General features: G+C 42.7%; 1 protein-coding gene across 2 annotated transcripts in view; it reads right to left on the bottom strand.

The window, feature by feature from the left end:
* LOC119649168 (rap guanine nucleotide exchange factor 4) overlaps positions 1-22,316 on the bottom strand; it is a 313,803-nt gene extending 291,487 nt beyond the window's left edge. Inside the window, exon 1 of one of the 2 annotated variants that reach the window (XM_038051205.1) lies at positions 21,072-22,316. The gene's annotated coding sequence lies outside the window, so the exon portion shown is untranslated. The remainder of the gene's footprint in view (positions 1-21,071) is intronic. The other variant, XM_038051199.1, reaches the window with a different exon arrangement.
* Between the last annotated feature and the right edge of the window lie 654 nt (positions 22,317-22,970).

Genomic DNA, 22,970 nt, shown 5'->3' with positions numbered 1-22,970 from the left:
GGTGCCCGAGTAAGTAGTTCTGACCCCCTAGCTGGCAATATACCTGCGTCCTAGGTAGTAGCCTCGAGAAAGCTTTTCGGTGAAGAGCAAACCGCGAATGACCGATACACGTCGGGACACACTGGGAGTCTCCGGAGCCGTCGACAACTCTCAGTCGGCGTCGACAGGGTGATGTGAGCGTAGTTCTGCCAAGGTGGTAGTTTTGGTGTGTATCAGGAGCCAGCTCCTTCGGGACCCTGGTCGGGAAGTGTGCATTGAACTGGTGTTAGTAGACCGCGTTGCTCCGAGCGAGCGCTGATCCGTCTGTGAATTCCGGAATGAGCTAAGCGTAGATCAGGCCTCAGGGAACTGGGGTAGGGCTTTCATCAGCGGCTTTGTGCAGACACAGGGAGCTCTCTCCAGACAACATTGTCAGAGAGATGCTGAACAGCGCTAACAGCTGGAATCGTATTGCACATTGCGAAGAAGATCGAACTCGACCGGCGGAGGGATCAAACGATAAGGGGTTTCCTCAACTAACAAAAACTCCCTTCCTCCCCTCCCCTCCCGTTAGTGAAAGGAATTCCCTGACTTGAAGGCTCCCAAAGCCGGGAGAGCGGGAGGACTAGCTCGAAGTAATGTGTTAAACAGTTCCAGGCTAGTTCTCTGATGACAGGGAGGTGTTTAGTTGGTGGTCCGACAGCGTGCTGTTGAGGGCGTCCAACATTCTGTGCATAAACGCATTCACCTACTCTACTCCCGAAACTAAAAAAAAAAATACCTCAGAGCCCATCTGTATAAGGAGGGCATTTTCTAGGGGGATTCGGTGAGTCCCCTCTGGCTTTGCATGGCATTGAACCCATTTCATGGCTACTGAATGATGCTACAGGGCATGGTTTTGCAATCAAATATGGCCTACGTGCTAAGTGCGAACTGACACACTTGATGTACTTAGATGACATCAAGCTGTATGCTGGTACTGACGACCACCTTAGGATTCTTTCCGCTCTCCGCCAACGCAAGAACTAAGGGATCTGGTAGTGTATCCAAAATCAAGTGACCTTGAACTTTTAATAGATTGTGATGCAAACACTCAGCATATTTGTTAGGGCAGAAGCTGTTTGATTTTATCACTTCAGCTGGTCTGATGACCCTATGTACATGGGGCCAAGAAGAAATGAAGTAAATGACCTAACAATCTGCACTTCCAAGTTATTAGAGTTGATTAGAAACTGACGAGTGCTAGATGGAGTCTCACTCGCAGATCATCGTTACTTAGAATTTAATCTATTGTAGGCGAATAGCCTGTAATACAAAGACGAAATCCTAAGAAAACGGGTTGGACGAAGTTTAACTTCTTGGCGACAAAGTTGAGCTCCCTAAGCGACTAAGGACTACTTTGGCAATAGAAGATCAATTAAACTCTGAATCGCACAGTTTTAGAATGCTGTCAATAGGCTTGTCCTATTTCCCAAGGCCAAAGTGGTAGAACTGCAGAGACTCAGGAAATCAACCAAATGACTTCTAAATCACGCTTTCAAAACCAATAAAGATGAAGACTGGCTAACTTTTAGTACATACTGTGACGAACTGGAAGGTGAAAGGGAGTTTTCCAGGCTGTGCAGAGTCCTTAATAAGGATGAATCGGCCAAGTAGGACTCTCTTGGAAAACCGAATGACACTTGCGTGAACTCCAGAGTCGAGTCTATACAGACTCTCCTGGAAGTATACCACCCGGAAGAACAGGGCTCAGAAGTAGGAAGAAGTGAATTGGCAGTTTCTGCAAACCCTTCAATACGCAGGCGGGGAGGGGAATTGGGATACTTCGAGAGCGGTTGTTACTAATGAAAAGGCGAGAGCTGTTATACTATAATTTGAATACTTCAAAGCACTTGGCATGGATGGCATCCACCCAGGGATGCTAAAAGTAAGTATAGAACACTTTGAGGAACCACTAAGAAATATTTTTCGGGGATGTCTTGTTCTGAGTTACGTGCCTTCCTCTTGGTAGAAGGTGAACGTAGTCTTCTTACCAAAGCCTGGGAAAGATGGCTATTCAAATCCGAAGAACTTCAGGCAAATCAGCGTAACATCATTTTCGTTGAAACGTCTGAAGAGACTGGTTGCGCGTCACATTCGCGAGAAGGCGCTAAGGTCGCACCCACTAAATGAAAACCAACATGCTTACCAACGTGAAAAGTTCTGTCAGTCTGCTCTTCATTCTTTGGTTGCTAAAGTTAGAGGATACACATCTGAAGGGTGAGTACGCGATGGGTGTGCTCGTGGACATTGAAGGGGCATTTGACTGTGCGCCCTTTCAAAAGCTCTGTGATGCCGCCATAGAGCATGGTGTTGACGGAACTCCAATACAGTGGATCAACGCTATGGTTACGCAGAGATTGCTGTGTGCTGAAGTGAGTGTTGATTGCTACCTAACAACAGAAACGACGAAAGGCTGCCCTCAAGAAAGTGCACTATCGACACTTCTGCGGAGTATGTTGATCGACTCAGTACTATGCGAACTACAAAATCTGCCAATACACGCTTAAGCTTATGACAGTGGGTGTCTCAGGCATGGACTTTCAGTAACTCCAAATAAAACCATAATGGTATTATTTACAAAAAGGAGGAAACTGAATGGTCTTTGCCTTCCAGAGATGAGTGGTAAACCCTTCAACTCTCCGAAAAAGTGAAATATCTGGGAGTTATTCTAGACAAGAAGCTTCTTTGGAGCAAACATGTATGTATGCAACTTGTGGACTGGCGGGCCTTTGCCTCGACATGGGGACTTAGGCCTCAGGTAGTGATCCCTGTACATCTATTTGGTAGAAGATATGATGTTATCTTGAAACGAAGAGAAAACTGGAACCAACCAGAAGAATGTCACGATATATTGACGTGTTCTACACCGATGGCTCAAAAACAGAAAATGGTTCTGGAGCAGTGAAGTGGACTTTTCCTTTAGGACAATACATAACGGTCTTTCAAGCTGAAGTGTAAGCGATCTAAACAGCCTGTAGCGATAGTCAAGCTGCATTGAGGGCATTGAGTAGCACTTTGATCACTTCAAAAACCGTCCAAACAAACATACTGCAAAGTTTATCCTGTCGAAAAGCAGGAAGACTTGCAGAAGAATTGTAGGCATTCTCACTGCCCAGAATTCACTAGCTGGGCATATGTTCAGAATAGGAATTATCCAAGATGATAGGTGTCCATCCTATAATGGGGAAGCGGACTCCACGGAACATTTTCTATGTGAGGGCCCCGCCTATGGACGCATCAGACATCAGATTTTTGGTGCTGATGTGCGCCAACTGCAGCGGGTAGCATCACGTCCACAAACGGAAATCCTGCGATACATAAACGAATCAGGGATATTCCATTAGGCGCGCGGCGAATGCAATGGACCACTAAGTTGTGAGTGCTCAGAGGCCCCCCCACCTAAAACACACACACAAATGAGTACCCAACTAAAAATCACTTCAGAACATACTAAAATCTAAAAAGGATTCTTCCATTATTTACTTTCATAAAATTCAGGCCCAAGTAAAGAATAGTAATTTCAATTAAGTGCATGAAAGGGGTTAATTATAGATACTCTTATCCATTTCAAGTTATTATTTGATAAAGAGTAGGTATACCGTTCCCGGATAAGTATTGTTCGCGGTATACAAAGAGGACCTTTTAACTTTCGCTTTAATTCCCTCAGGAGACATGTTTTATTCAAATGGATGTTCACTGAAAGGACGACCATGAATGGAAGGCATGAACTTGTTTTCAAACTTTTGGATACATACCTGTAGCTATACATTGTATCTGCATCTATTTATGTAAGTGTATAGCTCCAGATTGAAAACTGTTTAACTTTCATTTTGCTGAAAAAGGCAAGGAAAAGCAAGAAATGAACAGCACCCGACGATAGATGTGTATGGCTGTCAAAAGACGTATGCACGTGTCAAGACTTTGTCGGAACCTTTCATTCTATTTGGAACTGGCTTCCTTTTCTCCTTTGCACTTTCAAACGTCGGACGCACTCGAGAATAAAAAGTTAAAATGATAACCTCGGGAAAGCTAAAAATGTAGGAATAGAGGAAAATTGAAGTGAAGCGTGGCTTATTCGAATTTGTATTTGTTGAGCGAGCATCTTAAGAAAACGAATCCATTTTCCATTCCACGCTCTTCAGAAGTCTCCGCAACAATTCAGTTAGGACGTCAAGTTCAAGACGGTCTGCGAAAAGTGATGAAAAGTTGGAAAAATTGTGCAGCACCTATACAAATACGTATAGAGCTCAGAAGGATTTCAAATGGATGAATGGAAGAAATCACCAGCGATGACTAGAAGGGATCGATAAATTATGGATGGCGAATGTGGGTGCCGAGGCAACTTTGTTGGGCAAAGGTATGCACTGAGGCGGTGAGAACCAAACTCCTCGGGGCGGAATCATTCAGTATTTGCCCCAAAATTCACGGACTATTGGCACGACTTCACTCGAAAAGGAAAGAATCAGAAAATCAATAGATGGATTAGACAGTCAATCATGGGAATGGATCAGAAAATAAATCCTTCTAGATGAGAGCAGTTGTAGCGTATAATTTAACAAAAAGCTCTGATATGCTTGCAAGCTGGAATAAATTCTGTGTGGGAGTATAATCCTTTATGCAAACACGAAGTCTGTTTCGCTAGTAAAGTTGGGGCAAAAGGTTCGATATTCAAAAGATGAGTTTAACGTAAAAGCTTTCATACTTTTAATGAGTTGAACTATATTTGGGACATATATTTCCCTTGATTTTCGAAACTCTGCTGTTGAAATTACGGCTCCTGAACAGTTGCTGCATTTTTTTTATTGTTTGGCTCCCGGTGCTATTCAGTTTTTTTTTTGTTTCAGAAACGTCCAACAAAGTAATATTCTTTAAAGGAGAAAGTTTCGAGGAAACTCACGCTACCATTATCATGCTCTACTTTCGTTTTAAAAACTTGACAAGGAACCGATGCCCTGTTGTTATTCATTTCAGGATGTTAATGGTTACATACATCCACTGTTATGGGCATATTAAAGATGACAGAAGTAGCATCAACTACTGGCTGAATGATTTGACTGAGCAGGCTGATAAGCAATTTCCGCTTTTCTCATACATAACCTCTGACTAAGGCTAAGGCTTCCTCGAGTTAGGCCCACTGTGGTCCTTATAGCCTTATTATTATTTGCAATTGAAGCTAGCTTTTAGGCATAGATAGCCTCGTCATCAAAGGATGCATCTTGATGGAACAGGAACCTAGAAAAAACAGAACTGAGGCGCGAAAGCTTTTTAACTGAGCGAAACAAACCGAGGATTGATAGATGTACAACAAATCCTTGATAATGGGGGAAGCAAAGCGAAGCAGCTTCAAGGTATTCTGTGTAAGGATCGAAGAAACCATAGAAGGATTCCTATTATACAAAGCTTTTACCGAGAATGAGAAGGACAAGAAACATCCGCTTTCCTGGGACCCAACGTCACAGTGGAAGAGAGTAATACCCTGCCTCACACCCCAACAACAAATAAAAAGAGGAAAATGGAAAGCAACTTTTTTCATGGGTGGAGGTGGAAATATAGCGGGTATAGCAGAATGGCTTTCACCACACTTGCGATAAGCAGCCGCCGACTAGATTTTGGCATCCCAATATTTGAAATCTCCTTGCTAGAGATGAACTAGCCTTTGCTACCATTTCGCGAGCATAGTCTAGGTGCCCCTTGGAACTCAACTAAGTATCGATCATTAACCCCAGGTATCTAACCATCGAATTTGAAACGACCTCGTGATTACCAATCCGGATTTTGACAGTGTTGTTTTCTTGCGATTGGTAATAAGGACCACCTGCACTTTATCTTCCACCAGGTCCAATTTCATCATTTGGAGCCATGCTTTGATAGCATGAATGATTTCACTTGCGTACAGTTCCACGTCCTGTTGATGTTTCGCAACTACTATCCCTGCCAGGTCGTCTGAAAAGCCAATCTATGTTGCCTCCCTTGGCACGCGAAGGCCGAGCACTCCGTCATATATTATATTCCACAGCAGTTGCCCCAGTACGGAACCTTGGGGAAAACCTGCTGCGTGTGTGTGGTTCCGTAGTCCGTTTCGTACCAAAGAATTCTCTCCGAAAGGTAACTGTCGATTATCCGAGCTAAGTAACCAGGAACACCCAGACAGCCAGGGTGCCCTTAGTTGGCTGAGTTAAAGGCATTCCTAACATCCAGCGCTACCACCGCGCAACACTCACCAGCGGCCTATGTTTCCCACAACCGTTGCAATGGCACCAACCGTGGACCGCGCTTTACAAAACCCATACTGCCCCTCCCATAGACCACCCACTAGCTCGACGAACGGAAGCAGCCTGTTGTATATCACCCTATCAAACATCTTCCCCAGAGTGTCTAGAAGACAGATAGGGCGATATGAAGAGGGTATGCCAGGTGGTTTTTGGGGTTTCGGCGCAGAACCAACATCTCTGCCTCTTCCACTGGGCGGGAAACACTCCTTCAAACAAATGTATTTATGAACCATACGGGCGTGATTTTAGCATCCAACTTCAGGGCTTTCTTCGAAATCACGTTCATTCCCGTAGCCTTATTGTCCCCAATTCGTCCACAGATCTCCCGTAGTTCGTCTTCGATCACTCCGGGGATTGTGAAGACGTCTTGTTGAACCATTGGATGACGTCCGCTTTCTTCTTGTTGTGGTAAAAGGATTGCGATTATTTTGAACAAGAGTCGCAGGCGCGTCACTTGCGGTGATTTTTGTCCACGAATCTTGTTAATTAAAACCTTGTAAGTAGCGCACCATGGGTTCGTATTTGCTTCAAGGTATAACTGCTTGTAGCAATTCCGCTTACTTTCCCGTATAGCCTTCTTACTACTTCGAATATGGCAATATTCTTGTCATCCCTCTGGTCCTTTGGCAAAGCCTCCTCGCTGGCAGACACGATGCTCTCAACAGTGCAATTTCTTGGTTCCATCAGTAATTTGGTTTCCTACTGTGAAGAACCTTGCGTCGCGGCATTGTCGAATCGCAGGCCTCAGTTATCCGTTGGCGTAACTGGTTCACTTTTTCCAGAGCCATTCCATTCGTATTGTAACCTCCTTCTAAAGTTGCCAGGAATGTCAATTCCTTGAAAACTCCAGTGGACCACCATGTATCGGGTTTTTCCACTTTTGATGTTCACTCGACTGTCGCCTCCCTAGATGACTTGCTGATCACTGTGAGTATAGTGCTCACTCACCCGTCAGACCATTCCTCTCGCCAACGAGGCAGGGGCTGTGGTCTCTAGCGTCCAACACCAAGCTGTCTAGAATCTTCTCATATTGCGCTAATGTTGCAACCACTAGTAGGAACATAGCAGCTGTAGACATGAACGCCTTTGACTTTTGCCCGTACAAAGCCGGCTCCCGAGAATGCCATTGTTTCTTGAATGACTTGCCGTCCATATGCCCATATCGCCGCGTTTCCCGATGAATCTTTCACCCACGTAGCACTAAGGTAATTTCGGTACGGATCACATATTACCGCCACATCCACTTTCGACTCTCGAATGGTTGGCGAGACCAAGTCTTGAGCTGCCTCGCAATGGTTGAGATTGATTTCTATCAACCTCATTTGACCTTACGATTCAGCTCCTTCCTGTATGCCAGGCACCTGCCACCACGTGCAGCTTGCCGGTCATCTATTCCCGTTCTCCCTTTGCAGAACATGCATTGCGGATCGGCAGTGCAATCTTTGCTAAGGTGGCCCTCTTCTCCACACTTCCTACACATTCTCGACCTATTGTACTCGCTAGTACATGCTGCTGCAAAATTAGGGAAGCCGAGGCATCTGAAGCATCAGCAGCAGATATTTGCTACCTAAGTCGACATACGATCCAACCTATTCTTACCTTGCCCGCGGTAATCAGTTTAATCGTTGATTCCACCGGCAAGCTAATAACATCGGTCTGTGTACCTCCGTATGCCTTCTTCATCCTTTGGATGGTACGGTCTTCTAGGTCGCTACGATTGAATTGATCCCTTAGCGCCGCACAGATATCCTGTCGTAATGGCCCCTCGTCTAGATCTTTGTATTCGATCACTATTTGTTGCTTCCGTGCTTTCACGTCAGCTTCCTCACCTGGCCGCGAAAGCTATCCACTATCTTCTCGCTAGATTTTTTTAGTCCCACCAACAGATCCCCCCTTTGCGTACGGCTAACACTGCCACCCAGGTTTGCCAGTTCCGGATCGGCTTTGCGAAGGATTTTAAGGTAGGACATATCTCCTTCGTGGAAATAATAATTACTTCCGGACGAGTCTTCTTTTTCTCCTTGTGTCGTTTTTTGCCGTCGGCATTTGGCCATTCCTCAAGTTTACGAGCTGTAGACTGTTCCTTTTTTGTCACAGTTGGATCCGTAATCGAAGAACTGCTTTCTTTGGCGATGAAGTCTCCGTTTTAGCTGAATCAAACTTTCGACCGAGAAGACTGGTAAACTCTAACAAGTAGAACAAGGCTGTAAAAAATCAATCACACAAATTATTTCTAAACCAAATGTTGCTCCATTATTAGAAGCGGAAATTTACTGGTGCCAAATCCAAGTATCCTTAAGCTAACAGCAAAATGTTTGCTCAATGAATATTCCATATTCACAGAACTTCCAAGAAAAAATTTTGCTAACTCTATACCCTCCACCAGCGAGGAAACGTAGCTCATTCCCGGAAGCTGCAAATTCCAAAATTCCCACTCCCACATCTTCAACATTGATCCTAATAATGCAGAACAAAGTAACATGAAAAGGGATGTGACTATGATTCATTGACAGAAAACATTCACTCTTTAGCCTGGAGGCAATAACCTTTCGAATGTAACCTTCCTGCGGATGACTAAAATCCATCTCATACCGAAAAACTTCATGCTTGCCATGACATTATTGGGCGGCTCCAAGCCACGAGGACGAAATTGTTTGCGAATGGTTCCGTCTAACGACCAAATAGTGTCTGAGCCGATTATAATCAAAGCGAATCCTTGGCAAACTTTCTACGTAAAATCCTTGTCCTTATCGTCACGTATACACTCACAAGTCATGATTGATACTTTCATTAGTTGAAATAACATTAAGAGGGGTAAATGCAAATTTGCTGGAATCGAGGTTTCCGATGTATGCTAATGGAATTGGTTTGAAAATAGACTGCCCAAGTGACTTGATTAATTTGTGGTCTTGGCAGGCAATGGCACTGTCGCAGAGGGTGATGAAGTGGTTTGGGGACGAAACTTTTTTAGTGCGGGCTTTGCTTGTTGAGGACTTTGGACATGTTAATTGGAAAGTTTGCATTTGCACATATAAAGGAGTTATTTCCTTTGAGGACATTCTATTGGGTAATTTATTTTAGGACCATCCTGAAGAAAACTTGAAAATTAAATCGAATTATTGAAGTTTTCTCCTCCAATTTCCATTAGAATCGAAGGCCTCATAGGTTTTAGGTTGTAAATTGGGATTAGGTCGTTAGTTATGTAGCACAGTTGATTGAGTTGCATTATTAATTTCAGTCGTCGTTCTTCATATTTCCTTTAACCAGTTTCATTCTAACCAGACTTGCACTCCACTTATTAGCAGAGTAGAGAATCAACGAACCCGAAGCCTAGATAACGTGAAAGAAAATCTAATTCAGTAGGCTGCGGTGGGTAGGTTACCTAATATATATGTGTGAGGATGATCAAGCCCAGAAAGTCTATAAGGATAACATCTATGGTACTCTCACTCGGACATTGCCTTGTCGTGGTGGAAAAGCCTGTAGTAGGTTACTACTAGAGGTCATAAGAGTGTCCACATGAAGATGGAAGCAATCAATTGTACCTATCCAAGTGGTAAGGAGCCACAGACTTTGAAACCATCAGCGACTCTAATAAATCTGGTCGTGACCGAGGCGCGGATTTCGGAGGCCTCATCAGATTAATGTTCCCCCGTGGAGAGACCTCTGTAAGACATACTCTCGACTTCAGTAGAAAGCCTACTCCCAGTGTCTACCGTATGGACAGCCACAAAAGAACAGCAATTTCCTTGATGGGAAGAACTGGAAACTTGATTAAGGTCGACCTGTCGATGACAGTGTTGCCTAATTGTTCCAGAAAATACTAAGGATTGGCAAAAGGACACTTCAGCCGGAAAGGAGAGGGAACTATAGGTTCGCTTGTCAGAACCTTCTTTTCCGTCTCTACACTGGACGCAATAGACTTTTCAGATAGTAGTGGTTTTCACATTAGATTGCATTTATGGCTACTAATATAAAGGTTAGCAAAATTAACCTGGAGCATGCCAAAGCCTTCCTTTCTACTGACAAGTTGCAGGACTGTCCTTTTATATTTCTGGTGCAAGAACCATGAGTCCATTGTAACAAAATCTGTGGTATCGGATCAGCAGAGAGGACTAGGATCTTTTCCGGTGAGAGGTCTTTAAGACCGAAGACCTGTGTCTTAATTTCAAAACTGTTAGAGGCAACCATGGTGAAACAATTTGGCCGTCAATTTACAATACCAGGTTAATGGTAAGAGAAAAAAAATCATAGCTGTTTCTGCTTACTTAGTCTGCTTACTCCACCAACGCAAGAGCTAAGGGATCTGGTAGTGTATGCAGAATCAAATGGCCTCGACCTCTTAATAGGTTGTGATGCGAACGCTCAGCATATTTGTTGGGGAAGTAACAAAGGCAAGTGTAGAAAAGCATAGGCTGTTTGATTTTATCACTCTAGCTTATCTAATGACCGCGAACTTAGGGTACGCCTTTACGTTCGTAGGGCAAAGAAGAATTGACGGAATTGGTCCAACAATCTACTAAATGAAGTCTCATTCTCATATCAGCTTTACTTAGAATTTAGTCTAAATATTACAGGTGAACACACTCTAATATAAAGATGAAATCCTAGGAAAACGGATTGGACAAAGTTCAATGAAATTCTCGGCAACAAAGTGGAGCTCTCTAGTTGACTAAAGGCTACTTTGGCGATAAAAAATCAATTTGAAACTCAGAATGACACACTTTCAGAGTCTTTTAAAGAGGCTTGTCATATTTCCCGGGGCTAAAGTCGTAAAACGGTTCTGTGGTGGAACTGAAAAACCGAAAACTGGAAAGACTTAGGAAATCAACCGGACGACTTATAAATCGTGCTGCAGAAGCAATAAGAATGAAGACTGGTTAAACATTCAATAACTCACAACTTTGAAATAAGACAACTTTAGAGCAGACTGTGAGGAACTGGAAGGTGAAAGGGAGACTTCCAGGCTGTGCGGAGTCCTTAATAAGGATGTGTCGCCCAAATTGGACTCTCTTAGAAAACCAGATGGAACACGAAATCCAGAGCTGAGTCTATACAGACTCTCTTGAAAGTACACCCCCAACAGAACAGGTCTCAGAACTGGAAGGGAGAGAACTGGGAGTTTCTGCAAAACAAAAACAAAAGTATTGCAAGAGGAATTGGGACACAGAGAGAGCGGTTGTTACCAAAGAAATAGCGAAAGCTGCTGTATTATTCTTTGAACATTCCAAAGAACCTGGCGCAAAAGGCATCTATCGGGCGATGCTAAAGAAGGGCCATTGACCACTTAGAGCAGATTCTGAGAAATATTTTCCTATGATCTCGTGCTCTGGGCTATGTGCCTACCTCGTGGCAGATGGGGCCTGGGAAAGATGACCATTCAAATCCAAAGAACTCAAGGCAAATCAGCTTGACATAATTTTCGCTGAAATGTCTGGAGGGACTTTTTGAGTGTCATATTCGTAAGAAGGCGCTAAGGTCGAACCCACTAAATGAAAACTAACACGTTTGACAGCGTGGAAAGTCGTGTGAATCTACTCCCACATCTTCGATATCAAAGATAGAGAATGCAACTCTGAAAGGCAAGTACGCGATGGGACCTTTGTGGTCGGTTGCGCTTTTCCATAAGCCTAAGATGCTGCCAGAGAGCATGATGCTGATGAAACTTTAATTAAATGAATCTATCATGTGCAAATGCAGAGATTGCTGTGTGCTGAAGTGGATGTTTATCGCTATCTAACAAGGGAAGCCCAGATATCCCGGTTTTACGCCGAGGCCCGTCAATTCCATATCCCTGTCTGGTTGGATCACTAGGCTGCCGTATGGAAAGTCGCGGTTCAAATCTCACTGGTGGAGGATTTATCGTGATTTGACGTCGGATACCAGTCGACTCAGCTGTGAATGAGTACCTGAGTCAAATCAGGGTAATAATCTCTAGCAAGCGCAATGCTGACCACATTGCCTCCTAGTGTACCGTTAGGGTCTTGAATGAAGTGCTCTAACACACTTCAAGGCCCTGATCCAACATGGATGGTTGCGCCAACGATTATTATTATTATTAACAAGGGAAGCGAAAGAGGCTGCTACAAAAGAGGTGTACTTTCACCGCTTCTGTGGATTATGTTGATCGACTCACTATTATGCAAATTGTAAAATCTGACAATACATGCTCAAGCTTATGCAGATGACGTCGCTGTGAATAGAAATACACAACGCGCTGTTCATACAATTGGCGACTCAGGTATGTAAATCCAACCAAAATACAAATAAAACAAAGTATTGTATTACTTACAAAAAGGAGGAAACTGAATGGCCTTTACCTTCCAGAGATGAGCGGTACAACCATCCAACTCTTCGAAGAAGGGAAATACCTGGGAATTATTCTGGAAGTGGGCTCTCACAGCTTATGGGTTGTGTAGGCGGGCCTTTGCCTCGACATGACGACTTAGGTTTCTTGTTATGTAGTTGCTATTATTAGTCCGATGTTCGCTTATGCATCCATAGGCTGGTGGGTTACGATGTAACAAAAAGGTTTTTGCTCAAGCAAACCGCAATGCAAAGAACTGTTTGGTTGGATATTACCAGTGTCATGAGAACGACCTCTGGTGCAGCTCTAAATGCACTACACAATTTTGCAACCCCGGAAATTGCTTAGTCACAGCACTGCAACAAGAGTAGCCGAAAGACATGGTGGGCACAGAGCATTGGAAGAAATGTTGTTAGAACTTAATCTACTTTTTGCAATGCTTTCTGATTCTTGGATCCCCATCCGTCTGTTTGGTAGAAGATATGAAGTTACCTTGAAACAAGGAGAAAACTGGGACGAACCAGAAGAATGCCTGTTAGGATATACTGACATCTTATACACCGATGACTCAAAAATAGAACAGGGTTCTGGAGCAGGAGTCTACCTTTCGAATAAAAGCGGGAGGATGGAACTTTCCCTTGGGACAATATACAACGGTGTTTCAAGCCGAACTTTATGCGATTCTAAAGGCAGAAACCTGGGTGATTGACGAGTGGTTGAAGGGAACTACTCTGGGCACTTGGTTATTCTGGTGTAGATAGAAATGGAATCTTGCATGCCTTAACAAAAGAGAGTTAAATTTTCCTTTCCCGAACTATGACCAGTAATTGTGTATCAGCAGTATTAGCTAATGCTGCTATCAAAAACTTGGAACACGCTTCCCTTGATGACAGGTGCAGAGCCTTAATATTGTTAAACACACCAAACTTTTCTTATCGGAACCTGCAAAGTATATCCTATTGAATAGCAGAAGGACTTGGAGGAGTATTGCGGGCGTCCTGACTACAACGGGTAGCATCGCACCCACTAACGGAAAACCTGCGACGCATAAACAAATCCGACATATTCCGTTAGACAGGAGAATTCAGTACAATGGGCCACTACGATCTGAGTGCTCAGAGGCCGCTTCCTTACCCCACACACATACACAGCCACACACAGATCTATGGTAAAGAATGAACAGGAAATCATGGCAGACCCCGCCGCGGATTAAGGGATGGCTTTGGTCAGGACGACAGACAGCTTTTAGGGATATCGGTGGACCTCGGCGCAAAACCGTGATGTCTGGAGTTCCTTATTAAGGCAGGCCTAGACCGGATACCGGTTGTTGCGCCGTTGATGATGATGATATGGCATATCAAAAAATTAGTATTAGTTTGAACCTATTATATAAAGCTATGAAGTCTGAATGTTTGCAGCCAAGACTTTCTGTATTTCCTGAACAAAACCTAAGAAGAGAGTTATGAAACCATCTTATCTGGTGACGCCAGGTGAAAAAAGTATGGGAAAAGCTAGCCGTGATGAACGCTAAAGGAACACCGTGCAACCTTTTCGAAAATGATTATCGAATAATTCACAATAAATTGACTTGAGTTTAAACGACGACTTCCAAAGTTGTTGATCAGAATTTAAATAAGAGTATGTTGCAAACCAGCAAGGAGTTTGTTATTTGACTAAAGATCGGCGGGTGATGTTTGTAATATCACAAAAGCGATATCACCTTAAAGGGAAATATCACATTACCATCACCGAGCGCAATCCAAACATTACACCTAACATCACAGCAGTACCAAATATCGCCGCATTGCCAACATCTCTGCATTACCAAACATTACCACATTACAAAAGTGATTTCACTTAACATTACCGTTCTTTGCAGAAAATCGACGATGCCGATGCTGAGTATACTTTACTGTTATTCTTCTGCCCGGGGTTAGAAAAGTATTTCGTGTGCATGTGAATGTGGGGATGCAGATTCTTGGCTTTAAATAACTATGGATGTGGGCTGCAATATTTACTAGCACAAGCCGCGAAGGCGACTATCGAGTACTCATAGACTTGTGAAATAATTATTTCGATTTATATTTTTATAGGAAATATAAGCGAACGGCACTCTGTGTGTGCAAAGCTAATTTAGAAATATAACCCATTAAGGTTCACTCCCCTACAGAGGAGACTATAGAGTCCCAGAAGAATACCTTCGACGAAGCAGTAGAACGAACCCTTGAAGTCTGCGCCAGGTACGACATCAAAATCATACTGCGAGATTTTAACAACGAAGTAGGGATGGAGCCCGTAATCAGGTGATCTGTTATTATTATTAATATAATTACAAATGGCAACAGATTACGGATTATCCAATCAGCAGTGTCACACGAAATGTCTATTGAAACTACCTGGATTGCGCAGAAAGCGGTCCACAAACATACGTGCGCCTCTCCAGACAGGACCACTTTGAACCAAATTGATCACGTATTGATCGATCGCCACTATCTCAGGGTCTGACGAATGTCAGAATATGAACGGGTGTCAATAGAGGCTCGGACCTGTTGTTGGGATGGTGCTCTTAGTTCAAATAGTAATACCACCTTGCCTCTGACAATCAGGTGAGAGTAAACACTGATAACAGATAACAGAGTCCTTCGTGACACCTATAAGGGGGGAAATGGATGCCGTAATAACTGTGACCAACAGAGATCCTAGAGATGAAGCATCGGCAAGTAATGTTCCCAACTACTTGAACAACGTTATAATAGAGACGGCCATAAAAATACTTGGCCCCAGTAGCAAATAAAGTGAAAACGACTCGTCCGAACGATGAATGTCAGCTAACAACGGAATGGAGTAATGTTGCATATCGTGCAATACCGCACTCTTAAAGAACACGCAGAATCCTATGACTTCACCGACAGAAAAACGTGAATCAATACGTCTGCGAACTCGAAAAGCACAGGGGATAACCATACCAGGCGCCCAAGATGGATGAAATCATATCCACCTCGGTGCCCATCCTGCCGATGGGTAGAGAGGGAAGTCTGATTTACGAAGTGATGATCAACAAGCTAAATATCGGCGAGTTAGAGATTCTTGAGACAGAAGTTTAAGCAGGTGAGGACTGCTTTACAAACCATTGTAGGTATTACCAAATTAAAGAGGTTGAAATGCTTTGAAGTTTCTCTATAATTTGAAAACGTACCTTATATAGAAATGCACTGGTGAGCAATGGCTAAACTCTTTCAAGAAGCGGACTTTAATGCAGGTTGCGGCGCGGGAATTTCCTTTTTGAAAATATCACTAATTGTTGGAAATGTCATTTTAACCTTTCTATTTTTACATAGAGGTACATTTAAAGTTTATTTAATTACTTTTTGAGAATAATATCTTGAAGGTGACCTCCGTTCTGGCCAATACTTTGAGATAGTTAAAATCGAAAGTTTTATTCCACTTTGTCCAGTGTGTCCGTGTCGAGGTAAACAATAACAGCACGAATATTGGTCTTCGGCATACCCAAGGTCTTTGGACGGTTAGTATACACGAAGGATTTGAAATATACCTATTAAAAAATCATAGGGTACTAAGTCTGGCGAGCGTACTGGCCATTCAAGGCGAATCTTCAAACAGATAACGCATTCAGGAAAAGGAGAGCCATTGATGTTCGCACCGTGTGGGCTGTGCCCCGTCTTGTTGCAACCACACATCCCTCAGATTCATTTATTCAAATTTGGGAAGGAAAAATTCTTCAATCACCTGGATATGACGTCCAGAAGTAACTATAATTGCTTTGTCGTTTTCTTGAAAAAACCAGGGTTCAATAATGCCATCTCTCGATAATGCACAGTCACACGTTCTGCATGCAGGGGTTCCTCATGAAGTTCTCGGGGGTTCGCGACACCCCCATATCGCCTGCTGAAAAGGTGAATCATCGCTGAAGAACACAGACGCGTCAAAAGGCAGGTTTTCGACAAAGGCTTCACAGGCCCTTTTTCGTGAATTGAAACCGCGTATAATAAGTTTTTGCACCAATGTCTGTATGAACGAAATTTTAGGACTTCATGAAGAATGCGCTTTACTGTGCGATTAGAAACACTAAGAGCAACTGAATGTTTGCGTGCAGAATGTAGAGAATGTGGAGTATCAAATGAAAGGTCTCGATTAGTACTTTTCGAAGCTGGTATTAGTTTTTTGTTAGAAAAGCGGGGTGTGGGAGGGGTGGAAAGGGATGATTTCTTTAACGGACCCATTCTCAGAAAATACCCAACCGAAAAATCTGAAAAAAATTCCTGAAGCTGCCTCTATATGGTGCCCAGGCCTCAAAATACTTTCCATATCGATATCTGTTCAAATTAAGTTAATAATAGTATATTATCATATTTTTGGGAAAATTGGGTAGTAGTATAAAATATAATATGAAGCATATTATTTCCAAGCTTCATCAAAATCATACTATTAGTAACAAAGTTACAGTAGCTCAAAGTTGTCTTTACCGTGTAAATTTATAACCCGAAGTACTAAATCTGACATGCTAAATGCATATTTTTAACAGGCTTCGTACAAATGGGATATTTCTACACACAAATATACTCACACAAGAAGCAAACAAAACCTTTCATAACTGAACCGCCCGGCTTCCGATTTCCCGATTTGATGTAGGTTACATTCTTGGAATTTACTAATAATATTAAACTCAGAGTGTGAAACGTATGAGGTTGGCTATTATCAATACAGGGGCTTCCATCATCCATCCGCTTTTTAAAAAATAGAGGGCATTGAATTTTTTAGTCATGTGACACGGAGCTGTCGTGCACGCGTCGCTCCTCACATCTTTTTCTTTTTCTTCAGCCTTTGTTCCGTTCACAAGCGGGGTCGGCTCGTCGTGATCGGTTTCGTCATTTTATATTATCAAATGCCTGATCAGGATGTAATCGCGAGGCCTTTCAATCGCCGTCCAGCATATCAAGCCACCGTTGTTCCGGCCGACTTTTTGGTTGCTTACCATTGACTTCGATGTTCAGACCAATATTGGTAAATTAATTCCCGTTAGCGTGAATTACATGACCACACCATCGAAAACGCCTCTTTCGCAGTTTTTCCACGATCGGTGCAAACCCATGTCGATTGGGGATATTCTCATTTCAGACGTGATCAAAACATGTCACGCCACCAGCGCAATGCAACATGTTCGTCCCCATTACCGCAAGACGCCGTTCATTATCTTTTATAGTCAGCTAATACTCAGAACTATAGAGAGCGTCAGACGGACGACATTGCAGTAAATTTCAGATTTGGGATGTGCGCTGATACGTCGATCACAAAGAACACCAATTGTGGAATGCTAGTTCATCCAGGTTGCGTTAATGCGTGAAGCAATTGTAATGATTTGAGTGGAAATAGAAGGATCAGGTCGATCATCCTAAGTGGCCGACAACGACCTAGAGGGCAGAGCTATCCCAAAAATCTAAACAAATTGGCTAAGTTGACCGTGAAGGTCCGCCCGCAAAGATTGAAGCTCCATCAAAGTGCTCGGTCGACACGTTCTTGCACGCCTCTGTGCTAGCCAGGCTCGGGAATGTGGGGGGGGGGGGGTCTTTTGAGCACTTTGATCCCTCACGCTTCATTACTACAAAACAACGTGTCTATTCTGATGCGTGGGCCCGCACCGGATTCCAAAATAGACACTACAAGGGACTTCGTGACGGCCTATCGAATGATAAACAGAACGCGAACTAAAATTGGAAAATAGAAAAGAAAAAAAAACGGCTCGACCGCGCGCGTGGAGCCGTAAGTCTCCGCACCCGAGTGCCGCGATCAAGGAGGGGAAGATCCACGACGGATCACCGTCTCAATTATTGCCGCTTCCGCTTCAGATCTTGTATGAGGCGCGGCCCCTGAGGTTCCCACCCTTCCTCGACATCCCCAGGCCAGTTTATCATTTTGAGGATGTCCCTTCTAGAAGTTCCGCAGGAGAAAAGAGGAGACGAAGCGGGACAGACAGAAGGAGTTGAGTTTTCTTTTTGGCTGGTGAACGGTGAGCGAGAGAAGAAGGAGTTGAGTTTCTTTCTGGCTGGAGAACTGTGGGCGAGACAAGAAGGAGTTGAGTTTCATTTTGGCTGGAGAACTGTGGGCGAGAGAAGAAGGAGTTGAGTTTCTTTTTGTCTGGAGAACTGTGGGCGAGACAAGAAGGAGTTGAGTTTCTTTTTGGCTGAAGAACTGTGGGCGAGACAAGAAGGAGTTGAGTTTCTATTTGGCTGGAGAACTGTGGGCGAGACAAGAAAGAGTTGGGTTTCTTTTTGGCTGGAGAACTGTGGGCGAGAAAAGGAGGAGTTGAGTTTCCTTTTGGCTGGTGAACGGTGGGCGAGAGAAGCAAAGGAGTGATTTCGAACGTTGATAGAAATTCGGGAAAAATTGTCGTTGGTAGAGGACTAGAGTTTTGAATCAGAGAAGAAACGGGAGTGATTGGAAGTTTCGAACGTTGATAGAAATTCCGGAAAGGTTGTCGTTCGTAGGAAACGACAGATTTTAAACAGCTAAGAAACGTGTGGATTCTAGCATAATCGTTTGTGTAAGAATTTAAGCAATATGCCTGCTTGATGCCAAGTGTTTCATATTTTGCCCGAGAAGGAATCGTCAAGTTAGAATAACATAAATATATAATGATGAATTAATTTTTCTTATAATTATTTTTATAAAAATTTTAGAATTTGTAGACCAGAATCATCCCGAGCTCGGAGTGACGACCTGGGTAAGTTGTTTTTTTTCTATTTTTTTTAATTTCTTTTGCTTTCTATACATATTTTTTTTTGTTTTCTCCTTTAGTCTTGCATTCAATTTAACTATTTTTTTTATTTTTATTTTTATTTCTTTTTATTATTCATGTTTATAAATTTATTTGGATGATAATATAATTATGGTTGAGTAATTCAATTGTAATTTGAGGACTTCCTCCCTCCCTTTTCCTTCTTTCTCCCGCGGAACTTCTAGAAGGGACATCCTCAAAATGATAAACTGGCCTGAGGATGTCGAGGAAGGGTGGGAGCCTCAGGGGCCGCGCCTCATACAAGATCTGAGGCGGAAGAGGCAATAATTGAGACGGTGATCCGTCGTGGATCTTCCCCTCCTTGATCGCGGCACTCGGGTCCGGAGACTTACGGCTCCACGCGCGCCGATGGTTTGACGGTCAACTTAGCCAATTTGTTTAAATTTTAGGGATAGCTCCGCCCTCTAGGTCGTTGTCGGCCACATAGGATGATCGACCTGATCCTTCTATTTTTCTAATGATTACACAATTTCATTACGCAGTTCTGCATTGGCTGGTAACATTGACTCGAGATATTTAAATCGCAGAGCCAATGGAAAACCACGTTATGCTCCCCAAATAGGGAAACACAAACCGGTTTCCCGACTTGTTTTTTTTTTCTAAATGCACGCTGAGTTGCGATAATCGAAGGATTGTGAGGAAAGAAAGTCGCCCTTTCATAACATTAGCGGCCACTGTGTGGCGCGGAATTCAAATAGGGAAGTTCCGGCGCCGCACCCTGTATAACTTGATAATTTTTCGAAAAAGGAAAAACCTCGTATAACATCCTCAATGGACTCATTGGACAAAACAAAATTGTGAACATCAGGCTATTTTATACATCATTAGCCAATAGAAACATGCATACTGTCCACCAATGCAAACCAAATTCTGAACAATTTAACAGTAAAATGAAAATCACTTTTAGCATGGAATTCCTTCTAAACTCGCAACTTCTTTCGTATTATGCCACTCAAAAATTAAGACCTCCTTTGGAGCCTTCTATTTTGATTAGCACACATAGTGAAGCCAGTTTACATACACCTGCTGCGAAAAATGTCTCTCCATCTCCCAGGTAAGTCAAGGTTGAATGGTTTCATAATTAGTCAGGGAATTCTTTTGCATATGATCCTCTGATTCAGAACAAAATTTTTTCAAGCAATACTATCTTCCTTAGTCTTTTTAGAATTCACTAAGATTGCGAAAATTACTTACACACTCCATCTTAGATTGTTTTGCAACAACACATTATTGAAAAACTTTTCTAACTACGAAGCAACCATCATAAAGCGAGTTGGCAATGATACCAGTTTCCATTTATAGCCATCCTACCATCCTCCTACAGCCTTGTAAACATGTACATTAAATACAATGCCTAATTTAATCTATCTATTGTTCACAAAAACCTGGCGCACAGCTCCAATCTTTGCGTACCTTCAACTACAGAACAGCAATGAAGCAAAAATCAAATTTTATTGACTCCATAAATGTTACTTTTTGGCACTCCCTGCCAAAGCGTTTATACACAACAAACCAATCATTTTTGCAGTCCATTTTCAAACTATCGCAAATTTTTTACCACCGGATGGAGCTTATCAAGAAGGATATCCCAATTAAGGCTAAGTTCATTAAATTAAAACAAGTTTAAACCTCAGATGTCTTCTAAGATGCTACTTACAAGCAATTAAATTTTCCAAGACATTACGTCGCGCGGAACGTTGCGGCCGAAGCTAGTTGCCGGAATCAAAGCCGGTCCAGGTCTATTAAAAACATGTGGGCCGCAAAGTATTTAGTGCGGATATCTGGCCTACGACGACTGGATCAATATCAATAGATTGGATATTGCTGCAGATATTGCTTTCATAAATGATGAATGGAACACTTAACGACTCTCCACAGAATTTATCCACAATACAAAATTTCTCAACTTTGATTTATTTCGGAGTCGTTTACCTCATCCACTTTTCTTCGGATTTATTACGATTTTTATCAACAAATCACCTTTATATCTGACACTTACAAAACTTTTCCAAATTTTAAGATTTCATGTAAAAATTGCTCCAATAAATCGCTCGCGTCTTCAAGCGCCCGCACACGCACTTTAGTAACTTTAGAAGGTGAAATTCCACAAAAGATTGCCCACACCAACCGGTATGATAGCGATTTGTATTATTAAATTCTTTTTTAAATTCCAGAAAAAAATTCGAGAAATGCACAAGTTTGGAACTTCACGTCCTTATTAAATTCCACCCGGGGATATGTAGAACATTTCACAAGACGAACGTTAGTAGTGAACCATAAGATGCTTCTTAACGACTTGGCGCCATTCTTGTTGAAGCAAAGTTTGGTAGCGTCCGTTACTTTCCGCGGCAGTCAGCCTACTCCATTAGCACGCCGAATGTTCAGTCACACGCCAAAGACTATGTTCAGCGCAGAGGAGTTATTATATCGAACCGATAGTGGCACGTAGGCTGGCGCTATAGAAAACGAGGTTGATTCAGATACTAGTTTGCCAATCGTCAACAGCTTAGACACCAGATTTAGGCTTAGCTGTATCTTAAGATTCAAAAGCACTCCATATGAGGAATCAAAAGCCGCGGAGTCCAATATATTTTCCGTTCTCGAAACAACCCACTGAAGTGGAAGAACATTATAATCACTAAGTTCCTAAAAGATACTTTCTGTTTGCGCGAGAATCCCGATCACCGACCACCTTCAGTAAACTCTCAAAACGAACTGCTTTAAGATTTTCGCACCAGTTCCGTCCAGACTTTGGTGACACATTACAACTTACGCGAAATTGCTCGCTTCATTCCGTTTCCTACCTGGTCTCACTTCTAACTGGGAACAGAGTCTGCTCAGTAGAAATGGTTACAGGGAAGCCTAAAACGTTCAAACGCGTTGAATGTAATTCTCGATGATTCGTTACACGCGAACGGTTTCAGGACGAACGCGGGACTGAGCCAATTTCAATTTGGCTTGAACCTAATATTCTGTCCTCCTACCCCAGTTTTTGTTAGACCAGTCCCCATTTGCCACAGTATCCTAGACCTCAGGTATATGCATTCATATTGTATGGGGCTCCTTGCTGCAAAGGAGATGCACATGGATATCCTTTATTGACTAGAAACAACAGTTGGTGATTGGGAAGATGGGGAATATTTTCATGCTGGAGAAATAAGCAACAGGACTTATAGGGAGTTTGCGCAGTACTCGATGGGGAATTATGGTAACCGTAGTATTCTGCAAAAGGGGAAGCGCAACAATCGTGCTGTATCCTAAAGAAATATTGAAAATTTATCCTCTTTGGTTATTCAGGCAATAGCCTTTGCAGTGGAGATGAATCATTCTAATATACACTAGATACAGAAGAACAGATGCAGCAAGTTTTGAGATCTCTAGCAAGCATTTGAATATTAAGATTTCAGGTCACCTCTTTTCCCAGGAATTTAATTCCTGTTTGAGCAAAGATTTGCGAAGAAGACTCCCAGTCAAATATTGGTGCTTGATATTATGTCATGAGAGATACTTCTGATGCAGAAAGATATTTCAATGTTATGCAAAAGATAGCCCCGGG

Source organism: Hermetia illucens, chromosome 1, assembly GCF_905115235.1.
Source record: "Hermetia illucens chromosome 1, iHerIll2.2.curated.20191125, whole genome shotgun sequence".
In the NCBI taxonomy this organism is placed as follows: Eukaryota; Metazoa; Arthropoda; class Insecta; order Diptera; family Stratiomyidae; genus Hermetia; species Hermetia illucens.
This window is presented reverse-complemented; position numbering and strand designations above follow the sequence as displayed.